The following is a 27,342-nucleotide window of genomic DNA, read 5'->3' as shown; positions in this document are numbered from 1 at the left end:
GGCACGGCCTGGGCGCGGCTCTTCAACGACGCGTGGCCGCCCGCGGTGCAGCGCCGAACCAGGCGTGCGGGGCGCTGAGCTCGGGGCGCTCCGGTGCCCCGTAGCGTCACCCGCGAGTCCCGGTGGCGCCCGCCCGACCTGTCGGAGCGTAAGCCGCGCAGCGTCGGGGATGGAAAAGCGGCGGCGCTCCGCGCGAGCCGCAGTCGGAAACTTTAACGTAGGAACCTCCGCTCGATACCGAGGCACGCGGTAACGGAGCCCGAAGGCTCACGGTGATGCCGCTCCTCCTCCCCCGCCGCAGCCGCGCCGCGCTCCGGGTCCGCTCCCCGTTTCCCAAGCCCCGCGCTGACCCCGCGGGCGCAGATGCACAACTTTCAGCTCCGGCGCTCGGGGAGGGGCGGGCGGGGCCGCGGGGGCGATGCCGCGGGTCCCTCCTTCCCGGCGCTGCCCCGCGCCCACCGGGGCCGTACCGCGGCCCGGCGCCGCCTCCCGCCGCCGCCGCCGCCGCTCCCCCTCTCCCGCAGCACCGCCGCGGTGCGGCAGCGGCCGCCCTCCCTCGTCCCGCCCTCCTCCCTCCCGCAGCCGCGCCCGGCCCGGCCGTGCCCCGCGCCGCGATGCCGCCCCTCCCCGCCGGGGGCACGGCGGGCCCAGGCGGCGGCACCTGCCCGCGGCCCGGCGCCAGGTGAGCCGCCCCGCCCCGCACCGCCACGCCGCCGGAGGGGCCGCGGCCGCGCGCCCTTTATGCCCAACGGCGGCGCGGTGCGCGCTCCCGCCGAGCGGCCGGGGCGAGGGGGGGGGTGGGGAGCGGGCGCGGGGCTGGGGTCGGGGGGGAGCGGCAGCGGTCCCGCGGCGGAGGGAACAATGGCAGCGGCGGCTGCGGAGCGGCGTCGGGGCGGGAGGCGGCGGCGTGCAGCCCGCGGGGGGCGGCGGGGCGCCGAGGGCCGGCGGCGGCGGCGGCGGCCGTGGGGGGGGCGGCGGGGAGGGGGAGGGGCGGGGGCCGGCGCGCGGGGGAGGGGCGGGGGGGCGGGCGCGTCCACCTGCGCGCGCCGGGGCCCGGGGCGCATGGAGCAGCGCTCGGCGCCGCAGCCAACGCCGTCACCAACGCCGCCGCCGCCGCCGCCGCCGGGCGGGCGGGGGGACCCCCGGCCCCTGGCGGCCGCCTCCCGCGCGGGTCCGGCGTTGAGGTGAGTCCCGGCGGCGGGAGCGGCCGAAGGGGGGCGCGAGGCGGGCGGGGGCGCGGAGGAGGGGGCGGTGGGGGGGGGAGGAGGATGAGAAGGAGGAGGAGGGGGCCGCGCGCGGCCGGGGGGTGCGGGGCACGCGGGACGCCGGCGGCCGCGGTCCCTCGCGCGTGTGGCACCGGGCGGCCCTGCCGCCGTAGGCCCCGCGCTGAGCGGGGCACCGGGAGCGGCCCGGCGGCGCTGCCCGCGGACGGGGCCGCCGCATTGTCTGCGCCGCGCTCCGGCCCCGCGGCCGCGGGCGGCGGTCGCCGCGGCCCGGCCCCGGAGCGGCCCGGCCCTGCCCTGCGCCGGGAGCGGCCTCGGCCCCGCGCGTTGGGCTGCGGGGCGGCCGGGCACGGCCGGGGAGCACAAAGGCTCCGCCGCAGGTGGGGAGCAGCCGGGCCGGGCTGCGGCCGCGGCCGTTGTCGCATCGCTTCTCCCGAACGCGTCTGACAAAAGGAGCGGAGCTGCGAGCGGATAACAATTATGTAAGCCCGTAGTAGGGTTTGATGTGTGTCAAGTCTGCTCAATAAATCAACCCGCTCGGTGAATAAATCTGCCACGCGCCAACGCTCTATTATTTTATTTCGTTTTATTTTGAAGGGGAGGAGGCGGCCGTGCCCGGGATGCTGCGGCCGGGCAGGGGCAGCGCGGGGACCGCCGCTAGGCCGGGCGGCGATGGAGCTGTGGCGGCGGCCCGTACAAAGCTGCGCCGATTGGGCTCCGCTCGTGGTGGCGGGGCCGGTGAATAATTATTTCCCCAAAGCTCCGAGCGAGGGAAGAAAGCGAGCCCCTGCCGGCCCGCGCGGCGTGCGGTACCTTTGTGAGCGCGTATCCGGCCGCGGGGGAAGGCGGCCGGCCCCGGCGCTGCCCTGCTCGGCCGTATGAATGGAGCAGAGCGGGGCCCGGCCCGCCTGTCCCGGTGCCGCGTCGTGCTGCGGGGCTCAGGGCCTTCCCCTGCTCTCCTTTTCTTTTTGTTTGCCGTCGCCTTTTGGAGCAGGGGCTCCCGCTGCCCGTTGTACGGTCGGTTCCGGGCGCTGAAGGTCTCTCTGGGGTATAAAGGAAGGAGAAGGCTGCGGTTGCTCTGTTGTAGCGTGAGTAGCTGAGCGGGGTCAGCAGTGCGGTGCGTGGGGCATGTGGCGGGCCCTCCTCTGTGCTGGTGATTTGTGGATGGCTTGGTGCGGCTTTTTCCTTTCTGCTTTTGGAAAATGATGTATGGGATGCAGAACCCGGAGGGAGAAAGCGTCCCCACACAAAGCCCGTGTGGGCTGGCACCCAGGGACAGGGCAGGAAAGCAGCGGCTCTCCTCCGTTGCATTGGGGTGACAGCAGCCATGGGCCCTCTGTGCTCATTGCCCTGATCACAGCGACAAATGGTCCCTGTAAACTTTATGCCCTGCTGCAAGCAAATGGAAAGTGGCCTTGGGAAATAATCTGTCTCAGAGGGAAGATCAGTGCGCACACCAGAGCTTGCCCTTGTCCCGTGCAGTGCTGTGGCTGTTCCTTCTGTGCTCAGCCCTGAGAGCAGCAGAGCAGATGTCAAACACCATAGGGTTGTGATTGTTTCTCAGAAATAACCATTGTTGATCTGAAGGAATTAAATATATATATATATATATATATATATATATATATATACACACTTGGAGAATTAGGAGCAAAATAACATCAACGAAATCCACCTGTTACGTGCAAGGTGCCGCACTCTCACCTGTCAGCAGGTTGTGCTTTCTGTTGCTGCTTGCATCTCTGTGCTTCCAGCCCCACTGGAGCAAGCTCTGTACCCATCTCCATGTGTTCTGCAAGGTGCTGGCACGCCTGGCTTTGTGGCAGAGCCAGCAGTGAGCCAACGCGCTCCCCTGAGTGTCGCCTACCCCAGGAAAGGGCTGTCCCTGCCACAAGGGTCAGACTCCAGGTGCCTTTGCAGTGCTGGCACTGCTTCTTGTTGTGTATTGAGGCTGTTGTCGCACTGAGAGTGCTGGAGGCCGTGAGCTGGTTTGAGCATCCGGACTTGGGCTTGGCTTCTATCTGCAGGGTGCAGGAGCTCAGGACGAGCTGCCCTGCTGTTGGTGCACAGTTTTGGCTTTATGCTTCTGCAGCCGTGGACATGCAGAGGTTTGGGATCCGGTGGAGCTGAGCTGCAGGAGAGGTGGTGCTGGGAGCTGCTGTGTGCACAGCAGCAGCGCTGATCCCTGCTCCGTAATGAAGGCTCCATGCGGGTGGATGGAAGGTGGCTTTGGTGCGGCAGCGCCGGGTGGATTTTTGTTTGCAGTTCAGGGGAATAGCATGTAATCTGTGTAATGCTGCTTTTGTGTGCATCTCTTGCAAATTGACGTCTGGGGAATGGCATGAAGCAAAGGCTCTAGACCAGCAGGTCTCCGATATTTTTGTAGCAGAGCCTTTTTATTCAAAGCAGGTGTCACGGAGATCTTTCATCCCAGGCTTTCTTTCATCCCTGGCGTTTGCTAGCTCGTGTTAAAACTTTAAATATCGACAATTCCTCATTTGCAGGTGTTTCTGTGTCCCTCCCAGGCGGGTGATGCTGCGGCCCTGTGCTGGGGCTGTGTCTGTGGGACCGTGGCAGCCTTGCACAGCACGGCTCAGCCCCGAGTCCGGGCAGAGCCCTGACCCTCAGCTGTGCAGGAGGGGTTGGTGCTGCAGCACAAGCTCAGCCCGCAGTACTACTCGGTTTAACAAAGCTCTGGCAACTCTTCTTACTGTGAAATGCCCAATTTGTGTGATTTATCCAAGCTCTTGTCTGGATAGTCTCCCATGATGGAAAATTCTGCTGGCAATTTCCGTTTATCGATCACGTTTGTCTCATTTGTCTTTTTTTTTTTTTTTAATAATTTTTGTGCCGTGCCTTAAGAACATGGGTGGGTGTGAGGTTCCTGGTGGATCCTTTCCAGTTATTCCACTGCTGTCCCTTCAGTATGACCGTGGTATGTTGGTCCAAAAGGCCTGGCGCTGCTCACCTGTTCCATTTGCCAGACCCTTTCCAACACCTTTCTGATTGGTCATTGCCATTACTGAGGTCGCTGTCTCAGCAGGTGGCTGTCATCCCTCTGTGCACGACCCAGCGCGTGCTTCTGCTTCCCTGGACCGCGCAGACTGGCCACTGATTCCCAGCAGAGCAGTGGCTATGTACCTGGCACATGTGGCACGTAGCTTTGGGGTCGCTAGCGTTCAGCCCTCTGTCTGGACAAGAGGCTTTGGTGCTGAGCTGTAGGCAGGAGGGGCCCCATGGATTTTGTTCTCTGCACAATGTGCCAGTGAATGGCTCGGGCCTTTGATAGAGAAGAGAAGCTGAGGCTTTATGGAAAAGCCTGTTTATTGGCATTAATTATTTTTTATTAGTTACAGCATCCGTAGTCCATTGGCAGTAGAAGAGCCCAGTGTAAGAACATTAAATCTTCAGAAGTTTTTCAAAGCTTGCATTTTTCATAAGAAGCTTGTGAAGCTTCAAATCTAAAGCTTCCAAAGCCTTTTTCTTTTTCTTTTTCTTTTTTCTTTTTTAATTCTTCAGAAGTGCCACTGAAGCTCTTTTTTAATTTTTAGTATTTTGGCTGAAGCTATACGTTTATATATATAAAATAATAGCGCTTTCCCATCCATTGCATCAGGATTCTCATGGTGTGTGAGAAGGTTGGCTTGGTGCATTGCCATGACTTAATGTGGAGAGGTGGGTAGAAATTCGGGAAGGGCAGAAGGGGAAGCCTGCCACTAACCACCGTTGTTCAGTTCGTGTTAAAGCAAGCACAAATCTCGTGTTCCTGCTGCCTCTGCGGGGAGTGCTGGCGGTGATTTCCCATGGTTTGTTTATGTCTATCTGAGGATGCCCACTATATCAAAACCACCTGTCCATGTCGCAGCTTGTCCTAGATTCCCTGTGCTTGTGATGTATTGGTTCTGAAACACATCAGGTAGACGCTGCCAGCTCATGCAGGAGTATACGGGCTGATGTGGGCTGTGCTGGGGCATGGGACCCTCACTGGCCCCTGGGGCTGGAAGCAGAGCTGGAGCCATGGGGTGACCCATGGAGACGCCATCAGCTGGAACCTCCTGCAGGAAAATAATTTGTCCTCACCCAGTAACCTTCGCTCGCTTAATTGTCGTATTTGCCTGGTTAGCTTATCGCTTGATGGGGAATATGTGCTGCAGCAAAAACGCTTTTGTTTATTGTGCCTGCTCCTTTCTTTAATGTGAGCTAATTCCTTGCCAGGGTCTGTCTCCCATTTGAGCTGCCCTGTCCCCATGTTAGTGGTTAACACACAGCCTTTTTGCACTCTGCTTTCAGGAAGTCAGTGGTTTGAAGGTATATATTTTTGGATTGGCTTGAACAGAATGACTGAGAATGTATTGCTGCATTGGGCAGCTCTGCATTGGATGTAGGTTCCCCATAGGCTCAGTGTTGGTGTCCATGTGCAGCAGCCGTGTGGCTTTGGGATGCAGCACTTTGTGACCTTTGTGTGCAGGGTCTGTTCTAAGGCACTGTGTGAGTGGGGTAGCTGTTGGCTGTGACGTGGTGACCACTGCACGAGAGATGGATAGAATTATTGATTTCTGATTAACACCTTAAGCAAGCATGGTATCCCAGTCCCTCTATCAGGTTTTTTCTCATTAACAACCTCTGTCCTTCCTCTCTCATTTACAACACTCACCTCTGTGTGTACAACCTGTGTGCTCAGATTTTCTCTGGCCAAATGCTGGGGGTGAGTGCCATCCCCTAAAAGTTGGCTTGGGGTGAATTTGAAGGGGCCATAGGCTCACTTCCAATGTTGGCAGCTGGCCGTGGTGCTGGGAATGAGGAGAGGAACGACACACAGTCGTTCTCTTGGGTTGAACCCAGCCCTCAGCACTGTGGGATGGGGAGGGGATGCCGGCAGCCACTCAGTGCCAGGGGTGTTGTACTGTGTGTGGTGTGGCCGTGGTGAAGGGTGCTCCTCTTCTTTCCTTGCTCTCTGACATGTTCCCGCATCACTCTGTCTCTCCTCGAGCAACTTCTGTGTGCTTCACGGTAATGGGAGTCAAAAGAATTTGTTTGATGTTATTTATTCAAATCTGGAAAGGATGGTTGTGCAAAGACCAAAGAAAAATGGTTTTAGTCTGACAAATGCCAAGGGTTTTTTGTTTTGTTTTTAAAGCCCAAACAAACCCATTGGGATCCTTGGCTGGGCACATAATAGCATGAAATAGACCATTTCTTTCATTCCGCTCCTTAAAAATCTAATTCTTTATGCATTTAAAGTGGGAGTTGAGGCAAAAACAGAGTTTAGCTCTGTTGACCTATATTTATGAGAAGAGAACGCTTGCTAACTATTACGAGAAAATACGTAGCACTGTTTGCATACTCCAATAAAATGAATACTCGTACTAAAATTGCTTTTGGGATTCTTCATCTCCTTATGACACACTCGAGCCCTTTCCATCCAGAATCAATCCGCTCATGCTGTCCATACCACCTGTGTTGGAACTTCCCGTCCGCAGCCGCGAAGCACCGGTGAAGAACAAGGAGCTCGGAATGAGCAAGGAGCAGAGGTGGCACTGTTAATGTCCCTGGTCTCAGGGTGTAAAGGCAGACCTTTGTTTATATGTATTTTGAAAATTTCAGCTATTTTTATAGTGTTCAGTTTAATGGTGATCATGCTGCTTCTTGCATAACTGCGGCACAGATGTTATTTTTTGTAATGTTGCCTGGCTTATTTAAAAGGGAAAGGGAGGAAGGGAATTTATGCTCTTTGGAGATGAATATGTGGAGCCCATTAGTTACAAAAAGTGTGAAGAGCTTGTTACAGCTGAAACTAGCACATCTCTGAAAGGCTGATCTGCCGAGTAGAGCTCTTCAGATAGAGGAGTGTTGGGTCTTCTGGAGTTGTTGTACGTGTTGTCAGATAGCCTAAAATCAGACCTCGCTGAAGTATTTGCACACTTGTTTAGAATCATAGAACCATAGAATGGCTTGGGTTGGAAGGGACCTCAAAGATCATCCCGTTCCAAGCCCTGCTGTGGGGAGGGCTGCCGACCACTGGATAAAGCAGCAGATCAAGCTGCCCAGGACCCCACCCAGCCTGACCTTGACCTGCATTAGGTTTCACTGGCAGCAAGAAATTAGATGCAGCCCTGCGGTGTCCTGGTGGAATAGGCAAGGAAACATCAAGGGGACTTCTTTTGCCCTTTCTAATGACATTAAAGTTAAAAACAAACAAACAAAAAATAAAACAAAACAAAAAAAACCAACAGAAATGCAAATAAGCATGGGTGAAAGTGGTAAACACTGTATTTATATTTAATGATGTTGAATTAATAAGCGAGCTCCCAGCGTTTGGGGTCAGCACAGTGCTGCTGCTCCATGGCCCACCTCTTGGGGCTGTGTCAAGGAGCCAGCCAGCCCAGGGAGAAACAGAGCCTTGCTGGCATGGCAGAGAAGTGAAATGACTTATTTAACAACCCTTGCAAGCAGAACAGGTGAACAGTTACCAAAGCTGTACAGAGGGAAACCTGAGGGTATTTTGGATTGGCTTCTACCCAGAGAGCATGTTCCATTGGCCAGAGGTGCAGCGGGGACGTGGGGTTGGGTCTGGCTCTGAGGGCCAGTGCAACACGGATGAAGAATCTGGGCCCAAAGCAGAAGGCTCGTGCTGATGCAAGCTGTGTTTACTTTTGAAAATTCAGTTTATTAAACTCAAGGCTGCAGAACTCTGGGGATCAGTGATGCTGTCTGAACATCACCTTATGCACCGCACAAGCAATTTTTCAAAATTACTTTTTTAATTAAAAGTTGTATCGGTTTAATGCGAGTTAAAGGAAAGTTCACAGGCTTAGCGGTGTCTGAAACGTGCTGCAGGTTTGGGAAGAACCTTCTCCTGCTTCTCTAAGTTTATCCAAAACATTGAATGTGTGCACAAAGAGAGCAGAATCTCCTGTGCTGTGTGTCCGAGGAGCTGCAGCGTGGAGGTGTTCATTGATTACCAGTCAGGCTCTGTTCCAATATCCTCTGCCGTAGCTGCACAGAGCTGAATTGGAATATGGACACAAGGAAAACAAGGAGGGCTCGAGATGCTGCAGAGGAAAGTCAATACAGAAGTTATTTAAATGTCAGCTGCCTGGAAGAGATCTGCTCCAAAGCTGCATGGGGAGGTCAGGTCTGGGACATCATGCCTGAGCACAAGGAATGGGGAAGGCTACTGGGCACGGGGCTGCCTGTGAAGGGAATAGATCAGGGAGGAGGAAGGCACGAAGACACTGCCGGCTCAAAATTACATCTGGCAATTAGTTTTGAGCAATTAATTGGAGAAGCACATGGCTTCTGGACATAGGAAGATGGTGGTTGTAGTTAGTGGGCGATCTAATCTGTCTGAAGTGTTATTCATCAGCACAGTCAGTTGTCAGAGACGAGCGATGCTCATCACTGGTCTGTTTATTGCATTCATATTACAGCATGTTGTTTTCTGAATGTATCGGCGGTGAGCACAGGGCTCCTGGATTTTGAATTTCATTGGCTAGATAAAATCAGGAGGCCCAAGTTATAATTGTGTGGTGTTTGTCAATGCCAAGTAGGTTTCAGTTTGTGGAGAACTTGATTCTGAAATCAGCGTTTGGAGAGGAATTGCCTTCTTCTGAATCTCATGGTCATCCCTGGTGTTACGGTCCCTTTGTGTGTTGCCATGCACCCATCTCACATGCTCAGCAGTCACCTCGTGTTGGTCTTTTGGTCCTGTTGGCTCCAGGGCAGCAGTGCCACACGCTGGGTCGCAAAGTCCTGGGTTGTGCAGACAACTACCCAACTAACTCTGGTGTGGTGCGAGGGCTGCTTCTCTTGTGAACATGCATTGACATGTAGAATTGCATTTGTTTGTATCGGTCATACATTGTAGTCTTGTGCCACACTGAGAGCAAACGTGCATTTATTAAAAGCCATCACAGCCATTGCAGATGCTTTGCTCCTGCAGAGAGGACGAGCGAACAAACAAGCCGTGACGAGCGTTATTTGCAGTGTTCAATGCTCAGCTGAGTGTGCAGCAGAAGAGCCCATTTCCACCAGGAGATGATTGGCTGGCTAGAGGGCAGGCTGAGCTGTGCAGGACAGTGTTTGACAAGCAGGCAGGACAGAAGATGGGTCTGGACCTGTACTTTGAAGCAGTGAGCGTAAGTAAGTTTGCGTTTCATATGCAAAGTGTTACTGCGACCATGCTGGCAGCAGGCCCCTTCTGCAAGGATGTGTGGCTCCAGCGCAGCTTCAGCTAAAGCCTTTTGGACCAGCCAACTGTTCAGCTCTTGAATAAAGCAGACCCTGCACGTTTTGCATTGCATCTTCTTAAGTGCTGAAAAATATGGCAGTTTTTGAGGTTTTGTGAGCAGAACTTTCTCTCCTTTTATATGCCACAGAGGAACTATCATGCTTAATTAAAAGGTTCATGCTATTCTTCTGAAGCTTTCTGTTCCAGTAAAAGGTAGAGAGATCTTTCTGAGCATTACTGCTGGCCAGGAGTGATTTCCTGTAAATAATAATAATAATAAATGACCCATTTTAGCAGTTTCTTCAAAAGGCATCTGGAGAGCCAGTTGAACCTAAACTCGGAGGGAGCAGAGATGTGAGGAACAGTTTCTGTAGCACTTGAACTAGACAATTCTTGAAGGGGATCCTTCCAAGGGTTGGTCTGGGTTGACTGTAGGTGGTATGCAACTGTATGTGACTGGAAGTTGGATTGAAAATGAGGGGAAAGAACAAGGAGACAAATTTAGAGAGGAAGGTAGAATTAATGCTTGCAGGGCAAGAAAACACCATAGCTTATCTCTTAAGCTCACCTGAAATAGGTGTATCATCCTCCCTTATGGACTTGTTCTCCTCCTGGTCTCTCCTCCTTCTCGTCTCTGTCTCCATTATCAAAGGCAGTGCCCCATGTAGGTGATTTTGCTTCCGATGTCTGAGTTCATATAGAGGATGAGATGGAAACAAGGCAAACTTGGTTCTAACAGCTCTCTTCTAATTCTACTGCATAATGGCGATGAACAGTACTTACATAATGTTATCCTGGGCTGCTAATAGATTTAATAACCCAGAAAGGTGGGAAGAGGTTCTGAATTATCTATAAAAACTGCATCTAACTAATGAAGTTTATGGGAAGCTCATCTCTTCGAAGGAGGGTCAAATGGTAGGCACAAGACTTCTGCATGTGTGTGGAGGAGAAAATAAGATGAAGTTGTCTGTCCTAACCAACATAAATCTCCCTTTAAAATAAGTTCTTGGTTGCTGTTGGATTATGCCAGTTTTACATGGGCTTCTAGTTAAGCTCTTGTAAAAATGTAAACAACACAGACTTCATCTGATTATTTTTTTTCCAAATGTAGATATGTACTGTTCTTAAGGATTATAACAGTGTATGTGCCCAGTGAAAACAATCAGTTCATTAATGCTGTTTTGTTAGCCCTTGCCCCCCTCTTGCCATGGTGATAAGGGACCTTAATTAGATCCCAGAACAAATGCTGGTGAGTTCGACAAAAATGAGGAACGGTGGGAGGGGGTGGAGAAATACCAAGATGTTGTTAGCAGATATATGCAAAGAGCTGTATCCTGCAGAGGAGAGGCTGTGTTGTATCGAAAACATCAGTTTTCTCTCCCAGGAGCAGAGCGTGCACTGGTAGGCTGTGAGCATCTGCGGACGGTACGTGGAATTGGCATTGGCAGCCTTATGCATGTCATATCGAGCTCCAAGGTGTGGGCACCTGTCCATCTGCCGAGGAAAGCACTGCTGGCGGAGCGATAGTCAGGAATTAAAAATATATCCTTGTGTGTCCTCTGGGCCCTGGTGATGTTCCCTGATGGGAAGTGGCCAAATGGCTGGGCTGACTCACGTGTCCCAGTGTGCAAGGAGAAGTGTCTGCGTGGGAGGGAGGAGGAGAATGGGAGCGCTTGTGAGCACAGTGTGTAAATGGGAGGGGGAATTACGATGCGGAACAGCAGAAAGGGACGTTGGCAAACGCTAGCTCAGAAAGAGAGAGGCAGCTCTCTGCTCAGAGCAAATCTCCATGTGAATTCAAAACAGCAAGCGCACAAACACAAGCGTTAAAAAAACTCAAGTGCTGCATTTCTCAATAAGAAATGTGAGGTTCTTCTGCTTGTTTTCTGACTGTTGGGTGATCAGAGTGTGCATTCAGGACTTCCTCTGCAGCCATTCGAGGTGGAATATTAACTCCCAGTTAGAACCTCAGTGTTTTATTAACTGCATTTTGACTCTGAAATGTGGGGACTGGCTGTCAGCTCTCACCTCTCTGTCTGTGGACGTTTATCTACGTGCTGCCTATCTAATCATGCATCATTCCTTGCAACTTCCTCTACCAGAAACTAAGATGAGGTTGTCTCCTTGAGTCTATCGTAGGAAGTATGGTTTCCAAGTCATAAGATAGTTGTTCTCTGGGCATAGTATTTATGTATTTTTTTGTATCAGATTTTCTCTATTGCACTATGCACATCTCAGGGCATAGAAGATGTTTCAAGTGAGATTTGTTGCATTACAAGACAATGATGTGAAAGGCAACCGTACTGTCAAGGACTGTCGGGCAACTTAAAATTCCAGAATAGGCTATCCATCCAGCCAAGTGAGTCAGAAACTTTTAAATATGAAAAAAAAGTGTAGTTCCTTTCATTTTAAAAATGCACAATGAGTTACCTTCTGGGAAGTGTGCATCAAACTGCTAACATGCAAGTAAATGCATCAAAGGGAGGGCTCCAGGTAAGATGCTATATGGTCTGAAGCCATGGGTTGCAGGGGCTCAGTGCCACACATTGTTTTTCCTCCAGCATGTGCAGGAAAGAGAAGCTATTTGGAGTTGGTTAGCTGGGTGATTTGCTGTGTGGGCACAGGTAGTAGGATAAAAGAAACTGCTGATTCTCATCTTCCGCTGTTTTTGTGTGTTGCTAACAACCATATCTAGGACCTTCATTGGAGGCTAACAGAATCTCATGTCCAACTCTTGCTGTCTTTTCAAAATCCTGGAGTTACTTCTTTATTTTTCTTTTTTCCCATGTTTACCTGGAGAATGTGATAGCCTTGGGTATCCAGGACTATCCAGTATTAGCTTGCATTTTGCAAAAACAGAGAACAGGCTTCTTTTTGGAATTGAATGGAAAATGGGGTTGCTCCGTTTAAATCTTCCTGTTTCCCCTCACAAGGTGAGGGTAACTGGTATGAGTTTAAACAACAGCACTTTGTTATGGCAGTAACAAAGCAGTAGGGGTGTAGGGGCAACTTCATGCAAAGGATGTTCAGATAAGAAACGTACAGGGTGCTTATAGTCAGAATAACGTTGCAAAGCAAGATGTAAGAGTAAATGGTGGGAAGACCCTTGAATAGTCAGGTGAGTGGGCTGAAGGAATGCGGACGGGTCAGCAGCAGTACTGCTGCCTGCTGTGGGATCCGAGCTCAACACCAACTGTTGAATGCATTTCCCTTCTCCTGAAACTTGTAGTCCTCAAAATTGTCCTCAGGTAAATGTTACTGCAGAATCAAAACAAAGAAACGCTGAGTTGATACTGTTGCAGGTTATGGCATAGTTAGCAGTAAATACCCTTAAGACCAGCACTTTGCAGAAGGCGCCCTTGGGAGCTGTGAATCTGAGTGTCTGTTGGAGCCTGGTTCCCATAGAACTTAGTGGGAAGCCTCGTGGGCCTGCATGAGCACTACAAGTGAAGTATGAGGATGATGGAACCAGAATAACTGGGTTGGAAGTGGTCTTTAGCACTGTTAAAGCTGTGTTCCTCGCCTCCGTGTTATAAGAACAGGGTGCAACATCTGGTTGTTCTGGGAAAGAAGGCAGACAGTAAGTCCGTTTTTATGTTTTAACACTCATTTGAACTCTAATATTCTGAAATTTGAGAGGAATAAAGTGAATGTCTACGTTGTTAATCCACCGTAAGTTAGCAAAATTGGTGTTTTGTAATGTAATGTTTTGATGTTCGATTTCAAATCATTCCTGTGAGTGCAAAGCAAAGATACAGTTGTCAAAAGAAAGCCCAGGATGAGTGCACCTTGGAAATGCACATCTCGTGTGTGTTTGGGTATGGTGTGGTCTTACGGAGATGGCTTGAATGATTGGTAGGGAAAGCTGTGCTGCACACCAAAACCTTCTTTTGAAGGAGTACTCGGTCCTGACCTGTGTTATTTCACTAAATCCATGGTTCAGCTCCACTGAGGACATTCAGCCCCATACTGGGCTGTCAGAACATATGCTGGTATCCAAATGGGTGGGAAGAGGTCATGAATTCGGTGACTGGCTGGGGTGGAAGCTGCTCTTGCATTGCTGGTGAACTCCATGAGAGTGGGACACGCCAATGTGCAAAGCACGTTCTTCCCCATGGCGGCTGCCTTGCTGCTCCTATCTTTGTCTGTGCATGGAAGTCGTGGCAGCTTCCTGGGAGCCTCTGCTTTAATCCTTAGTCTGGTTTCCACCTACTTCAGTTAATGATTGTGGAGATGAGCTCTTACTGCCGAATTTTATTAACCTGTGCATGTTGGGAAGCCAAAACAAACCTGGTGAGACTGCAAAGCCCAGGGACCCTGCCTGAGCTCCATCACCTCCCTTGGCAGTGCTCCAAGAGCTGGGCTGCTCTCAGGTCTTTCATGGAAAGATACTAGGTTTGCAGGGTATGAGACATCATGGAGATGTGATGATTGTTTTTCTAGCTCAGAGCAGGGGTCAGTTATCTTCCCTGCAGGCAGCTGGCTGTATACATGGGCAGGTATTTTGGTGAGGGTTGGCTGCTCCAGCACTCCTCTCCAGCTGCAACAAGCAGCGCAGTGTAGTTATGGGTCACACTGTTTGCTGTAACACAGGAACAGGCTGTACTTGCACAATTGCCATCAGACTGATGAAACTGCATCCTTGCAGAGCAGGAGCTGTGCAAGGTGCTGGATGTGGCCTTACGGGCTGGGAGCTGGGGAATTTGTTCCCAGCCCTGCAGGGCTGCGTCCCCACCTGTTGTGCAAGCTGCAGAATGTAGGCATGCATGCACACCGTAAAGTGCATTATGGCCCTGCTCTTGTTATGCAGCTACATGGTGCTCGTTGTTAGTTTCAGCAAATACACAGTCAGACCAGTAAGCGTGCACAACTGTTCAAGGAATTGAATTGGCCAAAAGTGGTAGTGTGAAAGGGGGAAGGAGGGAATAAAAGCAATAAAGCTTTGTAAAACGCTTGATTGTAAGCAGTTTATAAGCAGATGTTGGGAGTGTGAGTTTTACTTGGCATTCTCTGGAAACTTTCTAGTCTGCTTTTCTCTGTTAGTGAGGGAATAACAACACTATTTCCAAGTCTGCTATCAATGATCTTGTGTGCACCTTACTTCATAAAAGTTCTTTATGTTACCTGTAAAAATGTAACCAAGAAACATCACATGTTTGCATGACTCCATAGCAGTGCTAAATGGTCATCCATTGTAGCCATGGTGTCTGTCAAAGTGGGGGCTGTGGCTTCAATGAGTATGATGTCCTTTAATGACTCTTTGGATCCCTTTCTGCAGAAAGTAGAAGAGGGCAAAGGAAGCCCATGGCCCAGAGCCGTAGGCTCACAGAGATGGTGCACTGTGGGCAGTGCATGGCACAGAGCTCAGTGCTCCGGCAGAAATGCTCACTCCCATAGTGAGTGCCCCACACTCCCATAGTGCCATCCCATGGCTTCCCATAGCTGCCCAGCCCTTTACCTGCTCCTCTTGAGCTGGGGGTTCCTCCTCCCCCACTCAAGGAAGGCTAACTGCGGCTTGCCAATAAATTGGCACTTCACCTGTGCTGGTTAAACTGTGTCATTGACTGAAACAAAGGGCTGGTTGGTTTTCCTTGCCAAAATGAGAGATGTTTCTGGCACGTAGATGCCGGTGCAGGACCTCTCGTGGCGGTGTTTGTGGGAAATGCGGTCACATTGCAGCCAGCCCTGTGAGCCAGGAGAATGGTGAAGGAGAATCCCATTTCTGCCAACTTGGATGCGACAGAGATTGACCTTATCCCCAAATTTACTGGTTAAATTTGACTTGAGTCTTTCCCTTCTTCCTAAGCTCCCCATTATGGTTTTGAATGCATGTGTTCTGTATTCTTGATTCCTGTCCTAAAGCTGCATAGCATTGCTGTAAAATATAAAATACCGTCTGACACTTGCCATTTCTTTCTCTGCGTATGACCTCTGGAATAATTCCACAGCTCTGGAAAAGAATGAGATTTTCAGTAATGGCTACAGGCATTAAGGGCACAAATACCACAGAGTTTCAATGGGATTTATGCTCCTAAGTTGCTGTAAGTGCATTTGAAAGTCACATCCAAAATGGACTATTTAGAACAAGATGTGTTGTTAATGTTTTTTTCCTAAAGCAGATGTGTGGTATAAGTGAACAAGAGAACAGAATGTAAGGCGGTTTATAATATTATTTTTGCAGAAGAGATTTTAAATACATAATTATTACAAACAACTGAATTTTGGAGAGCTTTCCTAGTCAGGGTTGGAGTTTGGTATGCTGATAGTCATCCCGCCTGGGAGAAACCAAGGACCTAAGCTTTCAGGGCAGAACTCCTTTACTCCATTGTTAATCAAGAAGAATTTTATACGTATTCCTACTGAGACAAGAAAATATCCCCAGTTTCCAAGAAATGTTCTAGTACACTGATTGTTAAATGTAAATGAGACCCTGTCATTAAAATCCATAGATTCACAGTGCTAAATGACAAATTGCATTTACCACATCGCTTAGTACACCTCTCTTTTATTTCAATGTCTTGGAGGTGTGTAACCGCTCGGCAGTGTCTCGCAGGCTTTGCAGGGTTCCAGCTCTGGTTTCTCCCTCTGCCCGTGGCAGCTTTCTTTCTGCCAGCCACTGGATCTCCTGGAGGATGGAGACAGGCTGTGGCTGTGTGTGCAGGTTCCTCTCTGCCTTTCCTTCTGGGCACCCAAACTGCCCCCTCTGATCCACTATGCGTTCCAGAACCACACTGTTCTGCCCTCCTTTCTTCTTGGTGCCTGACCAAATTTCAGCGCCGTATCCCTATTATAATGCGATGTTCATTTCTGAAGCCTCTTTCTGAAGGAAGGTTATTCCTCTGGGGACGATCTTCAGCTTTTTGCCTTGTCTGAGCTGCTGGTCCATGGAATCCCTTTGTATGGATGGTGCGAGGCTCTCCTATTAGCAATTGTAGTTACATATTTAAACATATTTCACATAAGTAATTATGCTTTATGGCCTGTAGCCAGACTGACTAATTCTTCTTCCTAGAAGCTCCAGAAAAATCTACATAGTTAGAACTTGGCGAAAACTTCCCTTCAGCTCCTCCGCGGCGTTTCCCTGCGGCCAGGCTGTGCCGAACAAATCCAAGTGGCTCCTGGCAGGCAGATCTCACACCAAGAGCTCCTGTTCACCTCTGCAGCCACCCTGCATGCTGGGCTGGGGGCTTGTTTGGTGCAGGTGGAGCCCTGCACAGCACTGCAGGCACCAGCCCTGCTGCACAGGTGCTGCTTAGGGCATGGGGCGGTGGTGCGGCTCCGCCAAGCTCTCCATTGGCATGGGTAAGGTGGAACACTCATGTGAGGTCAGAGAGGATTTCTCAGATCTTTCACATCTTGCTATCCTAAGTTAGGCTTAAAATGTGTAGCCATTAAGCAGTGAAAGCAACACATGCACCTGCAGAGGTCAATTTAACTGGTAGAGCAGCACAAAAATACACAAAGGACCTATGTAACAAAACCTAATGGGCTTTAGCTTGAGGCAGAACCCACATCGTCCAGATTCTGCTATCGCTACGTTTCTGCAGTTCAACTCTATTTACTTATTGCAATTGAAGCACAATATTTGTACCTATTAAGCCTTTGAGTTTCTCTTTTATCTCCCTCCGTATAAGGCAAGATGCAGCATTATTATTAAACTGTTCTCGAGGCTAAATATTGCGAATGCTATTCGTGTCTGCATTTATTAGCAAAGTGGGAAGAGGGAGAAAGGTTAGCTCGTCTGGTTTGCTTGACTCGCATCAAAGATAACTTTGTAAGGGCAAGAGCTTTCAGTAAAGGTTTGAAATTGCAGAATGAAAATGTTCTGGAAATGATTATAAAAATCAGACTGAAATCACTCTGAGAATTGTGGAGGTTTTTATTTTTTTTGCATTTAAATTGGCGTTGAAGTGTAATGAAGACAGTCAGAAATAACCCCTGACGCCCACGCAGGGTATATATAGAGACTGTATTTACTCTGCTGTGCAAGCATCTACTGCAAGATGGCACATTAAAATGTGAACAAAACAACACATCCACGCTCCTGGATGCCGCAGTGCTGTTACAATCTGATAAACAGTTCGAGTGAGGCGTGCGTGCTGTGTGCATGCATTATCTCCCGTAACGCTCCATGCTGCTGCTCGGCGGCCACCAGCTTTGTGTCTGTGCATCGCCAGGGCTGCCCTCCCTCATCTCCCTGGGGATCGCTGCATGTTGGCCAAAGCCAGTGGTTTGCTCTGCAGCGCTCTGATTTCCTCACTTCCCATCTTTTTGCACTGGGTGTTCTCCGTGTGTGTGATGGGTTGTGATGGGTATTTGGCAGGGCATGGCATCCTCAGTTAATGTGGTTCTTGCATGGTGCTGGTTCGCTCTCCAGCAGCAGTATTTTGCTGGCACATTCTGTTTTCTGTTAGGTTTAATCTTTCTCTTTTCCAGCACAACGTTTTTTTCTAGTCTTTGTAGATATTTGTGTGACCTTCAGTATGCATGGTAATCTCTTAATTCATTTTGCGCCCAGCGTATGGCGGGGGTGAGATGTTAGCTGTAGAGACTCATCTCAAAGGATACACTAACTCTAAATACCTAATGTATTGAATTTGGGAAGAAAAGACAAGCCCATTTGTAAGCGGCCAGCCTCCTCCCGCCCCTGGGCCACTTCACCTCAACAGTGTCGTATTGCCTATGTTTGCAGGTGATAATTCAGCTTGAAAAGCACTTAGAACATCCTGCAATGAGCATTTTTACATTCAAGTGGATGCTGGCTTTCACATTTCCGTATTTCCGTATACCTCTGCAAGAAGCGCTATGGAATTTTTGCATCTGAAGTTAATTACTGACATTTAGGACATTTTCAGATATCTTATCACAATGAATGATTTTAGCACAGGCACCCAGTGCTGTGGCTGAGCCATGCAGCAGGGCAATGGAGCTCACCAGGGTGCTGGGGCAGACCAGGCAGCAGGGTATGATGCAGGCTTTGCAGGGGCTTGGCTGGGTTCTTTGGTTTTAGGCAGTATAAGAATCAGCTTTCTGGTCAGCAGAAAGGCAGCTTTTATCTGCTTTGCAGCTGGTTTTTGGGATGCAGACCTGCAGCCTCCAATTTTTGAGTTCTAGCTCTGATTAAAAGGCATATTCCTTATGAACATAGTTGTGGCGCAGAGGAAGAAAAATATACGTGGCTAGTTGTTGGCTGCTTGTGTTTGCAAAGGAACATCATCACCTTCCAAACTCATTGTTTGTAAGAATGCTTTTTTACCTCCAAGTGTTGTGAGTAGCATTTAAAATAAGCAGTACTGAGAGAAGACCATCAGATTCCTTGTATTTTTCCCAACTATTTTGGTGAAGATATCTGTTTGAGTACATTCAGAGAGTTCTTCCTACTTTCTATAGATTTTCACACACAGCTGCAGTAGAGAACAAAGGTTTCATATTGGAAGAAGTATTATACCTAAATTCTTAGGGCAAAAGTGGGACAGACGTAAATTAACTTGTATTAATGTATGTAAATTAACTTTTAAGTCCCTTAAATTATAATAGACTTTAAAAAGGCAATTTGCCTTTTATTTTATAATCTCATCCAGATACTGTTATGCGCTATAGCCAATAACATTAAATGATTATATTCACAATGTGTTTTTCATCAATAATGAGCTCTAGGCGCAGTGACTTAGGGAGGGAAGTGCAGGACGGCAGAGGAGGTTGGGTATCTGCTCTGAGCTTGGCTGCAAGGAGGATAAAACAGCCCAAGGCAGGCAGGAGAGCCCAGCAGGAGCTTCGGGGGGACCCAGCAGCTCCGGGAGGACCAGAGGATTTGGGAAGGCTCCAGGCATGGCTTTGGTCTCCGGCCGCTGTTGTTTCAGAGGAAGCAGGGAAGCTCAGCAGCCAAGGTGGATTTCCATCGCCGGCTCCCCTCTGTGTTGTTACAAGCGTTTGCAGAACATATGGTGTGCAAGAAGCACCCTTTCTCGGTGAGATCCCAGCAAATTCTCAGCATATCAGGGTGAGTTACTTTTAGAGCATCTCTCTTAACTCTTCAATCGCTGGATTTCCTTCCCCTAGCATTACAGGAAAGCATATGGTTCTTTCCCCCCCAGCAGTGTTGTGGTTGGTTTTTTGCTTTTTTCTGGTTTGTTTTGTGTGTGTGGTTGCTTTTTTTTTTTTTTTTTTTAATTTCATTGGTTTCTTGGTTTTTCTTCTTTCTTTTCCCAGAGCAAGGCATAGGGAAAATACTTAATTCTACCACTGATCATTGGTCAGCTGGCCTTTTGAGGATGACATTATTTTCTCTTTGCTAGGCTTTTCCACACATTTTAAATGATGGACCCCTCAAATGCTGGGTTATGTGCAGGCTGCGCTCCGACCATTCTGTGTGTGCTGGAGGATTGCTTTAGCCCTTCATGGCCAGCAGTACCTGCCTGAGAGTATTTTCTGGCTAACCTCTACTTTTACTCTTCCTCTCAAAGTGAGGTTTCCCAGCCCATTTCTGATTTTTTATTCTTGGAGGTATTGCGCCAAACATAAATATTTCATGTTAGATTTACATGTCTTCCTTACCGTTGGACAGCTCTGCTTAATAAATAAGAAGATAGAAAAATAGGTGCTGCAGTCACTTGTTAGGCAGAACTCACGTTTTAACGGCTAGTCTAAATGCAGGTATTTTCTAGTCTGTGTCTGTTAAAAAAAATAAATCTCAAGACATTGATTAAATGAGAATGATAAAATTAAAGCCTGTTGTTATGAGAATAAACTGGCATATAATCTGCACAATAAGTAAGTTTTTTCAAAATGCTCCTAAACCTTAAAAATAGTCATTAGGCATGTTTTGGGTTTTGTTTTCTTGATTGTTTCAAGTTGCTTCTTGGTGTCTCCAGCCTACAAACATGTATGGGATCAGTGATCAACAACTGCAAGGCATAATATCATTTAGTTTTTTCATAAGCAGTAAAATATGTGCATTATTAGCAGTGGTGTTTGCTTTGGAGTGTAGCATGAAGTAGATCTCAAAATAGTCCCGGGGCTTTGATTTCTCGGTGCTATATTTCAGGCTTGAACAGATCTCCAGCACTAGGGTGAGTTTGTATTCATATGGAAGTACAGCAGTGAGCATAATGGAGTATATCATGTTGATGTTACGTCTGTCACAGCAATTAAAAGCTGTGGTTTAAATTTATTTTTGACCTTCCTGCCAAAAACATCTTGATCTGATTTTCAAATGTTGAATGACTTTTTGTTGTCTTTTCTTAATTTTGTTCATTTCTGACTGTGGTTTACTGCTCATTATCTGGAGGTATTTCCATATTCTACAAATGTTGGGACCTGTGGGATTTTTCCCACCTCAAGATGTGGCAGGTGCATATGGACAGCATAGAGTGACCCCGTGTCCTGCTGGAGGTGGGATGGCCTTTCCTGTTGTCCCTTTCCTGGTGTTTCCTTCCTGGTGACTGTGGTCCGGGCAGTGGAGCCAGAGGGTGCATGGGAGCTTGACTTTTCCAGGCTGCCACTTTGACAAAGCCCTCTGAATAGAGCTATGGTGTTTATGCTAACTCAACATATGAAGATAGGTCTTCTTGCATCCCATTAGTGTTTTTCCTTTTTCTTTTTCTTTACTTTTTTTTTTTTTTTTTTGAACTACCAAAGAGGAAGATAATGCTGCCAGCTGTCTTGGAGATGAGATAGGTAGATAGTTAGTGTATTTGTAATGTTCTTTTCCCTCCCCCGACCTTCCTTTCAGAAATACTTGAACATAGCTGGAGTCTGCAGCTCATTCTTAAGGATAAATTTACCCAAGACTGAAATACAGCTTCCTCTGAGGTGAATCAAAGTGGTTGTTACAGTTCGAGTCAGTACCAAGGCTGGAGAGTGTCATCTTTGGTTGCTGTCTCAACACTGCTAAGCAAGTATATATATATATATATTATACGTACATATTGTTATGTGAAGTAATGAAGTATTCTGGAGCCCTGGAGCCTCTGCTCTCAGTACCAGCTCCAGCCATAATCCCTCAGACTTGCCTCATTTTCTCTGGCTGATAGTGATGATGTACATTCTCAGTGGTGACGTTATAGATAGTAAGTCAAGCAAGTTGGTAGCGTGTCTGCAATGGTTGAAGTTCTTAAGGGATAGCAGTACTGATGCTGAAAATACAGCATGGAGGGTATCTGCAGCCCATCATCTTGTAGATTGGTGTTAATTATTGTGCAGTGCGGAAAATGTGTGCTTTCATGCACTGTACATGAGTCCAGGGTACATTTGCAGAGTCCAGAAGTGACTGGCTATGTGTATTTGAGAGCAGAGGGCTCATGGCACAGCTTCTGCTTGTCCCAAAATGGAATTTTTGTGAAACTCATCAGCTGGAATCATGGTTTGTTGAGCATTTGCTTTCTGGCATAGCCACCGAATCGCAGGCAGAAACACATCACCACCACAAACAGGAGCACAGCGTGTCAGTGCCAGGTAGGGGTGGGCAGCTCATGTTCCCCAGCATCTCACCATGTCGTGCTGCTTCCCTGGAGTCCGCTCAGCGCTGGCTGCTTGGCGTCGCAGGTACCGTCTGCTGCAGTGTGTTGGAGTGCCGGTTGTCACACGATAGCTGAGGACCTGACTGTGGTTTCCTTCTTGGAGATATTGTTAATTAAATTTTTTATGAAGGAGCTAAGGCACACCAGCAGTGATCTCCTTTCAAGCAGAAATGTAGCAGGCAGTTCCCAAAGAGACCTCATCTGCTCTCTTCTCTATGAAAATCAATTAGTGTTATGAATGTGTGATAGCTTCTTAAAAAAATCTGTCATGATGGAGAAGGCTTTACACCTTAGAAGAGTAAATGGAAGGATGTCTCTGGCTCTTCCTTCCTTTCCTCTTCCCTCCCCCATTCTGCTGCTCAGCATTGCCATGGATGGGCATCCGCTTGGACTGTCTTCTTGCTCATGTTCTTCAAGTTTTTGACTTCTGAAGATTATTTTGTAAAGAAAAAACAGGCACAGAGTTGTTTTGGTAATGACAACTTACAAACCAAATTGCTACCTATTACTTAAGCAGCGTTCGCAGGTATGGGAATTGCTGGGGCAAATTCTTGTCTGGTATTTAGGAACACTTATTATTGGGTGACCGAAGGCGTGTGCTGTACAGGTGGTATCGCCATCAGTGTGTCCATTTGTGCTCCTACTTAAAAGCTTTTTTCATTCCGTTCTCGTTGCTGGCTGTATGTTTGTTGTTGAATTCCCTGTCCAAACTCCAGTGCTGATTTTTTTCTCACACCATATTTCTGCCTCTGCCGAGCTACAGACTAAAGAAAAATGTTGTACTTATGTGCTAAAATGCTTAATAGCTGTGTACCGCTTATAGACAAAAGATCGTTTTCTCAGCATGACAGTGTTACTGGAGTAAATGACTTCAACCAATCAAAAAGGTAACGCTTGAAGTGTATGTTTTTGCCAAAACCTTTATTTTCCGTTGTTGCTGATACAGTATTTGAAATCTGGAATACGCTTTCAGGTTATTTGTATTTTATTTTTTTAATCAAAATGTATTTAAATAGGAAAAAAAAAAAGCTACGTGTGAAAATACAAAGGTTGCTTTAGAAAGCACCTTCCCAAAAACACGCAGATCAGAGAGCAGCGGTTTTTCTTTTTACCTGAGATACACAGAAGGAGCAAAATTTGAGTACGTGGTTGTCACTCATTTCTTTTGTTTGCTGTGTCACAGAAATCACTTTCTGCAATGCAAAATGTACGATTGTGCAGGCTGTGACCTTTATAGAAGGCAGTGTTGTTCTCTTCCAATCAGTACTTATGAAATTAGCGCAGATCTTGGCTGCTTTGGCCCTCCTGGTTGGCATCCAGGAGCAGAGCCATCCCAACAAACCCCAGATGTTTTAGACTTCCCATCACCTTGCAGAGCTCTTGGAGAAAGAGGCAAAGGAAGACGTGAGTTCTGAGTCCCTTGCTGGCAGCCTACAGCCCACAGCTCAGCCTTCCTCTGCATTCCCATGTAACTTCTCACCTGCAGAAAAGGGGTAACAATTCATGCGTAAGCTAAAGGAGCGTCACGAGGATGGATTGTTATTTGAAAAAAGGTTTTCAAAGTGCTTAGCTGCATAGGATCTTCCTGATTGCAGTGCCGGGCCTGGCAGGGCTCAGCAGGGCTTGGTGCTGTTAGCAGAGCAGGCAGGCTGGTGGCCATGCCTTGTGCCGAGGATGCAGTGCTCTGCTCTGCGGCATGGCAGCAGGGCTGGTGGAGGCAGATCACGTTTAAATTCTCGCATAGTTTTTAAACATTTACATTGAAGCAGAGCATTAATGATCCAGTGGCTGTTCCACACCAGGTTGTGGAGCATTTCAAAGTCCTACAGGCTACTGAATTTTGTATGTAGGCAGGTTGAGCAGATCTTTAATTGAGCTCACAGGAAAAAAAAAAAAAAAAAGGAGCGTGTGGTACAGCTGTGAGAGCGAAACTTTATGCTGAGCTTTGTGTCTGTGGATAACAGAGACACAGCAAGCATCCTCCTCTTTCTGGTGCTGCAATAGCTGTGCAGGATCCAACTTACACCTTTCTTCACCTACACTGAGCAGTTTGCAAAGCCGGCTGCAATATGCAGTTTCACCTCTTTCCAAGGTTCATCTTTAAATGTGTTTATTTTTGTCTGGAGGAAGGAGTCGAGTCAAAATATGTGAGACGTGCTTGTGCTCTGCAGGCTCCTTGCAGCAGGGTGCACGTGTGGCTGTGCTACCAGGTGCCTGTGGTTTGCTGCTCCAGTGATGGTAACAGCCCTTCCCTTACGCACAGTTGCATCACTGGAGATGGCTGGAATTACTGCTTGCCTGCAGGCTTTGAAATGATCTCGGGGAGCAGAAAGCGAAAAGGGGATCTTTCACTCAACAGCTCTTTGCCCTGGAGTTCCCTCATCGCCAGCTTGAACCTGCTGCACTTCCCTGGTCCCATGGCAGCATCTGCTGGACAAACATCCTTGGGTTGGTTGGGCATCTTACCAAACCCAGACACGTGCCAGTAATTTAGTAATGTAATGCTGTCTGGGCTTCTTTATCCTTAAAAGAAACAAAACAAACAAACAAACAAAAAAAAAAACAGAAGCCTTTCCCAAAAAGCTGTTCAACAGCCACACTGAAATAATATGCAATGTGAAGAGCATATCCAGAAATCCTTCAGCTGTATAGTTTGCATCTTAATGGTGTAAACAACCCACTGCTTTGTAGCCTTTGTGTGTCCCTTCTGTTGGGATAGCATTTGGTAGGTGGCCAGATGCACATACCTCGGCACTGAGCTTGTCAGGAGCGATCCAGAGGAGGTTCTGAACGGTCCTCCTCAGTTTTCAACCTATTTCTGCACATCAGCCATCTTGTTTACAGAACTCAGATGTTGCAGCAATACGAGAATCGATTCCTGCCTGCCCTGCCAGTGCTGCCAGCAGAGCACAATACTGGGGCTGACAAGGCTTCTCCCACTTGTTTTGCATCGCTGCCTGCTTCCATCAAACCTGCACTGGAAGAGGCAGGGGTCCTGTGATCTCCTAAAGACTGAACAGCAGAGCATGTACACAGGGGACAGCACTTCTTTACACAAGTGGTCTCTGCTTAGACACCGTCAGATGTGGAGTCTTTAAACTTGGACTTTTTTTTCACAGAATTCTTTAGGGTTTTAGTAAAGGAAGGAAAAAAACCTTCTGTCTTGTGGAGCTCAGTGCTTGGCAGCAAAGAGATGATGTGTTTTAATAAGAAGCTGTTCCCTTTCTTCTTTGCCTCATAGAGTATGCTCATCTCGTGTTGATTGAGCCGTAAGTCTCCTGGGCACCTTTGCAAACACAGCCTTGTTCTGTGGGAATTGCTCTGTGCTTCCTGCCCTCAGCCACTCGCCTTGCTCTGCACGATGGAGGCATGGTGAGCAGTGCCTGCCCTGGGCCACAAGCAGCCGTGTGACTGCGAGGCATGGCGTATCTTCAGAGATGCACCCTGCACAGTGAGAGATTCATGCTCTGCTGTTTCACACAGTCTCAAAGGCAGGGCACGTTATCTCATTTTTGGAAAACCCAGACTTCCCAACATAAAGGTGTTTCTAAGGTGCAATCATTCATGAAATAGCTGCGCTTTGGAATGAGTGTGCCTCAGTGTTTTGGGGCTGGTGAAAGCTCCCCAACCTGGGCTGGGCTCCTTCCGGCCTCCTGAGCAGCTCAGCTTCTTCAGGCTCAGTCTGCAGCACACTTGGAGCCCCTTAGGTGAAGGGAGTGATTTGGTGGATGCTTTCCTTACAGATCTGAGCGCTAATCCCTTGCTGAGGTTTGTGGATGCATGGGAGAATGGATTGGAAAATACAGAGCTGGCAAAAATAGCTTTGGTGTGATGAAAGCTGCTCATTTTGCTGATATGCTGGACACTTACAAAACAAAGGATGCTATCCCCAAGTTTCATGGCTCACAATGTAATCTTTTCACCATTGAATTTAATTGCTCCTGTGGTGTTTAATGGGAGTTGTGTGGCTAACTCCCCTGCACTGGCCTTTCATGAACAAGCATGGGTTAATATTAAAGCAGAGCACACGGCTTTAGAAACAGGGGGAAGCAGAAGCAAATTATGGTGAATGCTAATTGTTTCTATTTGAAAATTCTTGTGGTGTTTTTCTGCTAACACTTCCACTAAGTGAGCATCAGGTGGGTAGCAAGACTGCTTGCTGAACACCTCAGCCATGCGCACAGGTTCCACTGCGTAGGGCTGCAGAGCTGCCTCTCTGGGCATCCGCTGTCCTGTGGTCTGGGGTGGGATCCAGGCTTTGGTAAAACAGTGGAGAAGGAACAGCCTCCTAAAAAGGTAGAGGCGAATCCCGGATCCTTCTTGTGTTGGGTAGCAGTGGGGTTTCTGCTATGCTGGGGCAGAACCAGGATATGGAAATAATTCCGTTATATGAGACGTAGGCTGGTACCTGTATCAGAGCCAGCCTTCCCAAAGGCTGTGCCATCAGTTCTGTAGGCATTGCCGGGGCCTTTTGTGCAACCAGGGCCTGACCCCATCCTGATAAGAAAAAATATATATATATTTTCCTGATCACAGTATATGTGGGAGCCACACCTAAAAAACAAGCTCTCAGGAGCAATGGGGTCAGCATGCTCTGCCAGTCCCCAAATGCTGAAATTTTAATGGGATCAGAAGTTGAGTCCCATCAAATTAGCTTGGGAGCTGCCACGCACTCGGGCCCCTCTCTCCTCCCACGTGAACTCAGGTGAATCCACTAATTAGACTGGAAGTGGAGTGCAGGAGATGCTTCCGTGTCATGCTTCAAACCTTTCATCTGGATTGAGCTGTGGCAGCTGTACCGAGCACATGAGAGGTATGAGTGCAGCTGGCAAGGTTTACGGCAAGAGTGGGAAGAATAAAGCCATGCTGCCAGCCCCGGGCTGCCTGCAGCAGCAAGAGGGGTGTGCATGCATCTGCCAGCACACACAGACATCTTGGGTTGCTTTTCTTCAGCTGCGACTGCGTGGATCGCAGCGTTTCAGGGCTTCCCTGGCTTCCTGGTGCTCTTTAGAAAAGGGTTTTGGCTTTGGCCTTGCTCGCACAAGGAAAGCTGGCAAAATTAATGGAGGGTTTGAATGTATCTGTGTGTTTGGCTTCAGCTGTGTTGTGGGTTGGTGGCATTTCTGCTGCCCTGCAGGGTCAGCACTGCCTATGGTGTGGCATCCTCAGCATCAATCCCCTGCTGCCACCATCTACTGTGTACACTGGTTAGCTTGAACCATAAACAAATACTTTGCTTAAAACAAGAACTTTACAATCAATAACTTTTTATTAGATCCTCAGGTTCTTTAATCCCCCCGCCACAGTCTCAGATTAAGCACACAAGAATTAGGTTCCAGGGACTGATGGCGTTGCTTGTATTTATCCCTTT

The 27,342-nt window shown here is 48.6% G+C and overlaps 1 protein-coding gene across 2 annotated transcripts in view; it reads left to right on the top strand.

Annotated features, from left to right (window-relative positions):
• Positions 1-559: 559 nt before the first annotated feature.
• KIAA2022 (neurite extension and migration factor) overlaps positions 560-27,342 on the top strand; it is a 127,352-nt gene continuing 100,569 nt past the window's right edge. The window contains exon 1 of one of the 2 annotated variants that reach the window (XM_025150050.3): positions 560-682. The gene's annotated coding sequence lies outside the window, so the exon portion shown is untranslated. Of the gene's footprint in view, positions 683-1,029; positions 1,185-27,342 lie in introns of those variants that run through there. The other variant, XM_015278588.4, reaches the window with a different exon arrangement.

This window comes from Gallus gallus, chromosome 4 (genome assembly GCF_016699485.2).
Source record: "Gallus gallus isolate bGalGal1 chromosome 4, bGalGal1.mat.broiler.GRCg7b, whole genome shotgun sequence".
NCBI lineage: Eukaryota > Metazoa > Chordata > Aves > Galliformes > Phasianidae > Gallus > Gallus gallus.
This window is presented reverse-complemented; position numbering and strand designations above follow the sequence as displayed.